Source organism: Myotis lucifugus, unplaced genomic scaffold, assembly GCF_000147115.1.
Source record: "Myotis lucifugus unplaced genomic scaffold, Myoluc2.0 scaffold_187, whole genome shotgun sequence".
Taxonomy (NCBI): domain Eukaryota; kingdom Metazoa; phylum Chordata; class Mammalia; order Chiroptera; family Vespertilionidae; genus Myotis; species Myotis lucifugus.
This window is the reverse complement of record NW_005871235.1, coordinates 303375-309825: the sequence shown is the minus strand read 5'-3', so window position 1 is coordinate 309825 and position 6451 is coordinate 303375. Positions and strand designations below refer to the sequence as shown.

Genomic DNA, 6451 nt, shown 5'->3' with positions numbered 1-6451 from the left:
CCTTGCAAGCCCAGCTTTGTCTGGAAGGTTGTCGGGTCAAATTAGCATATTACGCTTTTATTATTATAGATTACAATATTCCTTATGCTGTGCTTTACTACCAATTGTACATCTTAATTCCTTCACCTTTTTTTACCCATCCTCCAACCACCCCCTCCCATTTGACAACCATCAACTTGTTCTCTGTATCTATGAGTTTGTTTCCGTCTTATTTGTTTATTTATTTATTTATTTTTAGATTTCACATATAAATGAAGTCATATGGTATTTGTCTTTCTCTGTCTGACTTATTTCACCTAACATAATACTCTCTAGGTACATCCATGTTGTCACAAATGGTAAGATGTCATTCTTTTTTATGGCTGAGTAATATTCAGTGTATATATGTACCACCTCTTCTTTATCCAATCATAGATTGATGGACACTTAGTAAGTTACTTCCAAATCTTGGCTATTGTAAATAATGCTTCAGTGAACAGGGGTGTGTATATCTTTTTGAATTTGTGTTTGGATGAATACCCAGAAGTGGGATCGCTGGGTCATATGGTAGTTCTATTTTTGATTTTGGGAGGAACATCCATCTGTTTTTCATAGTGGCTGCAGTAATTAGCAATTCCACCAATAGTGCACAAGTGTTCCCTTTCCTCAGATTTATTCTTAAAGTCACATGTGCATGTTAATAATATTTCAATAGTTTCTTTTAAACATTCCTTTACCTCCAAGAATTTTTTTCTTTCTCTTTGAAAAACTGAGAAAAAAATCAAATTACCAATTTTTGAAGAAGATGAGAAAAATATATGAAATACATATTGGCCTCAAATTCTTTATAAACATCATTCTAAAGTTTTTCCTATTCCCTTGTATCTTCAGTTATCACTCACTTTCTACTGATGAAGGACCATGATTATTATTAAAAAATATATTTTTATTGATTTCAGAGAGAGAGGGAGAGTGAGAGAAAAAGAGATAGAAACATCAATGATGAGAGAGAATCATTGATTGGCTGTCTCTTGCACGACCCCATGTGCCCTAACCAGGAATTGATCCTTGACCTCTTGCCTGGTAGGTCGACACTCAACTACTGAGTCACACTGGCTGGGTGAAAAACCATTATTGCTTTTATCTGAAGTCTTCAATATTTAGGAATACTAAATATATGATATCAAACACCACTCCTAAAAACTATAAACCACCTGTGCCTTCCTAAATTAGATTGGCAATTTGATTTTTGTTGCAAGTGGTCAAATAAATTCTTCATTCACATCAGACAATTTTAGACCAAGAAATAAGACCAACAGCGTTTTCTTTATCCTGTGTAACATCAGATAGGTTCTCACAAATGCAAAGGGACTAGGGTTATTGAAGTTTCCTCATGTTATTTCTGTATTTATTTATGTTTTCTTAAGTGCTGAATTTTTTTTTAAAGCATGAATTCCCTCCCATCTTGTCCTTCTGGTTGAGAGTATAGACTTTGTCCAGCCTATAGGAGTTCAGATCCTCGTTTGTCCACTTACTAAGCTGTGGGGTATCAGCAAGACACTTAAGGTTTCTGTTAGCCCATCTGTAAAATGGGAGTATTAATAGTAGTACCTCATTGATTTTTGGGAGATTAATTGAGTTAGTACCTGTGAAGCACTTACAAGTTCATTTGTACACACTAACCACATAAGTGTATACTATTTTGCCTACTACAATAATGCAGCAGTGCTAAATACTTATAAAGTTTGTAAAGCTTTTGTTGTAATTACAAACTTTCACAAGCAGAACAGAGGAAGCGGTGTGGACATTCCAGCTTTATCTAGGTCACAGTTCAAAGTGAAGATATTGATACACATTGTCTTGGCACAAGGACTTTCATTGAAGAAGCTCAATTAATGAGGCAAAGAAAGTTATTTTGAAAATTTTTTTTATTTCTTTTTCTAAAGTATGTTTGCTTAACAAAGACATATTACTTTAAAATGTATGATGTCAACAGAAGTTTATTTATTTCTGATGTAACATAAAACATACCAATGGAAATGAGATATATACCATTTAGATTACCACCTGCCTATCCTTATTATAGCCAGTATATAATGGAAACCAATTTTTCAAATGAGCTTAGGCCTTATTATTCTAGTGTCTAATCTACTTATTAGATTTTTTTGTTTTATTTTGTATATAGATTATAATTCTCCCTGTTTTACAGAATAAAATTATTCCTAATTTTATTCTGTAAAACAGGGAGAATTATAATCTATATACAAAATAATCAGGTAGAAGATACAACTTATCTTTTTTTTAAGCTACTATAATGAAAGATTTTAAGCATCAAGAACAAAAAGCTACCATAATGAAAGTAAAACTTAAGCATCAAGAACAAAACTCTGACTATTAAAAGAGTAACAAGACAATGCCAATGCAAAACCCAAAACATTTTAAAACTTAAACATAACATTTTTAAAACTAGTAAGAATAATAAAACAATGGCAATGCAAAACAGCAATAAGTGAGTTCCTGCTAAATGAAAGTTTCTTTTGCTGATTTACTCAGAGTCCTCGGACTTGGCTGAGAGAGTAGCTTCCACTTCTTGCTTTTCTACCATCTGCTGGGCCTCAGTTGTTAACTTCTTCAGCCGAAACCATGTTGGCACCTCAGTCCCTTGCATAGCTTTCCTTTTCTTCTTTTTTTTTCACTTTTCTGTCATCAGGGTAACTAAGTCTTTGGAACGATGGGACAAGGAGCTTCTCTGGGTCCATTGTGGTGACGCACGTAATGCTCTGGTACCCAAATTGTCTGCACTGCTCCTTCTGGAAAGATACAAAACACAACCTCTTCCCCACATCATTACTAGATCTGGTAAAACTCTTGTCTGGTTTGTGTATCCTTCTACCAGGTTGAGTCAGCAGAGGCTATTGTACAGGAGGTCCGATGCCTTTTGGCTGTTGTACAACCCTCTGCATTGCATTATTTATTTATTATTTATTTATTTATTTGCCCCAGGTGCACTGCAACTTGCACCTTTCCTTCAAGTCTTTTATTTTCTGAGTTCTTACAAAAACACCAAACAGAAAAAAACTGACAACAGGAGGACAAACCCTCAGTGTTAGCCAGGGACCAGGGCCGTGGGAGGAGCGGGAGGCCGGGCCTCACTGGGTCTGCAAGGTAAAGTGGTGGAAGGTCCTGAGGCCTCTGGGCATGTTGGGTCTGAGGAGGGAGGCGCATGTCACTTAAAAAAAATCTATATCTATATCTATATCATCTATATCTATATCTATACTGTACACATCTATACGAAGTGTCCTGTGTCAGGACGGAAGTCAGGCGCGGGGTCAGCGAGTGGAGGTCTTGGAACTGGGCACACTCCCTCCTCCTCCTCGGACCAACCTCTGCAGGGCTTGTGGGCTGGGCCAGCGCCGACTCTGCTAATGGCTGGCCATCTTCTTCTGACGTCTTGTGCTCCTCAGACAGGCTGCTGCTCTGTCTTCTTCTTTTTCTTCTGTATTGGTGAGTCAGGGTCTTTGCTTGAGGCCTTTTTGGCTTTCTTCTTCTTTTCCTTGTCTTTTTTTTTCTTGTCAGATTTTTTCCCCTCCTTGTTCTTTGGGTTGGCTTGGCCTCCACCCTCAACCATCTCTGGCTCCCCTTCTGGCTTGTCCTTCGTGCTGCCACCACTTGCTGTGTCTCTCTTAGATTTCCTCTGGGTAGTACTGGGGGCCTTTTCTGAGGAAGCTGCTCCCTCCCCGCCTCCCCCGGCCGCCAGCTTCTTCTTCTTGCGCTTAGGGGCTCTGGCCGCTGCCTGCTCTCCCGACAGCTTCCGCTTGTGGCTCTTCTTGCTGCCCTCCTTGGTGGCGCCCGCGACCTTCTTCCTCTCCTGCTCCAGCAGCTCCAGCAGCTCCGCCAGGACCTTCACCACCGAGGCCTGGACCTGGGCCTTGTTCTCCGAGGACCCCTCGGCATTTTTTGGGGTCGCTGGGGCCAGTGTGTTACTTTTGGCAGCTTTGGAGCTACTCTCCTTCTGAGCTGCGGTCACAGCTGCCGGTGCCCCCCCGTCGCTGTCCGAGGACTCCTCCCTGCTGCTGCTCTCCGAGTCCTCCTTTTTCCTAGCCTGAGCGACTGTGGGTCCTGTCTTCCCAGGGGGTAGCGGGGCAGCCCCTTTCCTGGGGGACCCCTTGGTAGGGGCCGAGGCAGTTCTGACCTGGGTGGTCTTCCCTGAGGGTTTTGCCGGAGTGGGGGTCTCCGGGACCTCCCCCTCGATGTCCCTCTCTTCCTCACTGCTCTCTGAGTCCTGGACTGGCCCTGGGGCTGCCTTCCCCACAGCTGGCACAGACACCTGGCCCCTCACCCAGACGGCACTGCTCTGGGGGGGTCTCACTGGCAGCTTTGCCTTGGCCGGGGACCCCTGTTTGGCTTGAGCAGCTGCAGTGACCACTTTCCCGGGAGCTGATGCCCCTTTGGCTGAAGCCACTCTGGTGGGAACGGGGTGGGCTTTGTTCTGAGAGGTTTTCACTGAGGCCTTCCCCTGTGCTGGAGCCGAGGAAGCCTCCTCACTGTCTGATTCTTCCTCACTGCTCTCTGAGTCTTCGTGCGTCTTAGCTTTGACCTGGGCCAACATGGGCCCTGCCTTCCCAGGGAGTCCCAGGGTGGCCCCTTGCCCTGAGGCAACTTTCACTGGGAGGCTTTTCCCCACAGACTTAGCCTGTGTCCCTGCTGTGGCAGGAGCTGCCTCCTCCTCGCTCTCTGATTCCTCACTGCTTGAAGAATCCTCCCCCGGCCTCTGGGTGGCCCTGGCCACAGCTGGGGAGGATGTGCAGGCTGGTGAAGTTGCTGTGCCCACTCGCACTAGGGGGACTTTGGCAGACGCAGGGGCCATGGGAATGCCCTTCCTTGGGGAGGCTTTGGTCTGAGTTTTCATAGCCGGTTTTGCCTGGGCTGGAGTTGTGGCTGCAGATGCCTCCTCCTCACTGTCTGACTCCTCGCTGCTGCTCTCCGAGTCTTCCTCCCGCTTCTGGGCCTGAGCCAAAGTGGCTGCAGACCCTGCCTTCCCAGGGGGTGCTGGGACACTGCCTTTCCCAGGGGGTCCCGTGGCTGAGGTGGCTCTGCCCTGGGAGTTTTTCCCCAAGGGCTTTGCCTGAGCCAGGTTTGAGGTTACAGGTACCACGGTTGGCACCTCCTCCTCACTGTCCGATTCCTCACTGCTGCTCTCTGAGTCCTGCTCTGGCCTCCCTGCCTTGGCCTGGGCAGTTGCAGGTCCTGCCTTCCTAGGGGGTGCTGGGACAGCCCCTTTCCTGGGGGGCTCCTTGGTGGGAGCTGAGGCAGCTTTGACCTGCGGGGTTTTCCCCGAGGCGTTCACCTGAAGTGAGGTCTTGGCAGCTGGCGCCTCCTCCTCACTGTCTGATTCCTCACTGCTGCTCTCTGAGTCCTCCTCTGGCCTCCCTGCCTTGGCCTGGGCAGCTGCAGGTCCTGCCTTCCCAGGGGGTGCTGGCACCGCTGCTTTCCTAGGAGACCCCTTGGCAGGAGCTGAGGCAGCTTTGACCTGGGGGGGTTTCCCCGAGGCCTTTACCTCCACATCGGTCTCATCGCTCGAGCTGGAGGTCTCCTCGCTGGAGCTATCGACCTGGCCCGCTGATGCTAATCCAGGCTTGGCAGTGGTTTCAAGGGCAGGTTGTGGTGTGGAGTTCACTGTCTTGTTGCCTTTCTTGGTCTCTGCCGTGGCTTTTCCTTTCATGCTTGATGTCAAAACTGCCCTCACAACTGAGTAGTTGGTGGATGCTGGTCTTGGGGCAGCTTTGGTGGTTTCAGCTGCCGCCTCCTCCTCCTCTTCTGAGCTCTCCGAGGTGCTAATGGGGTCTGACACCCGGGCCTTCTTGGCCTGCAGCGCTGCATCTTCCTCGGCCTTCCGCTTCTTGCCAACCTCCGAGGTTTGTTGCCAGTGCGTATAGATGTCCAGAAGGGTTACAGGCTGAGCTGGGAAACTTTTCTGGCAGCTCTGCTCCTTCACTTCCCGCGCTGCACGCACAAAGCCTGCCTGCAGCAGATGCTGGTAGATCAGGGGAAGCAGCTCCCGCTGCTTCCTGGCCTCAGCCATGCCCATGACCTGCCACCGGTTGGCTCACCTAGGGGAATCCCTGTTCGGGCACTATATGTTGGGGTCTATTGTCCTGTTACATCTGTATTTATACCAGTTGGTTTTAATCCTATCTATTCTATTCCAAAGGTTAGGGCGTTTCTTATCTCTATTCCAAGGTTACTCTATTGTTCTATTAAGCTACAAGGAAGTAACTGAAGGAGATTATCCTAAGTAAAGATTATGTAGCTTAAGCATGATTGTTCGTAGTTAAAGTGATTGACTACCCGCCTGGCACTTAGTTAAGGGGTTTTACTGATTCCCTTCCTTAGTCCTAAACAACCTTTCTCGGAGAGGTGACCTTGGTTAAAACACATAGCGCTAAGAAAGGAAGCAAACATATTAAGA

The 6451-nt window shown here is 46.6% G+C and overlaps 1 pseudogene; it reads right to left on the bottom strand.

Moving 5' to 3' along the window:
• Positions 1–3424: 3424 nt before the first annotated feature.
• Positions 3425–6064, bottom strand: LOC102442272 (annotated as a pseudogene).
• Between the last annotated feature and the right edge of the window lie 387 nt (positions 6065–6451).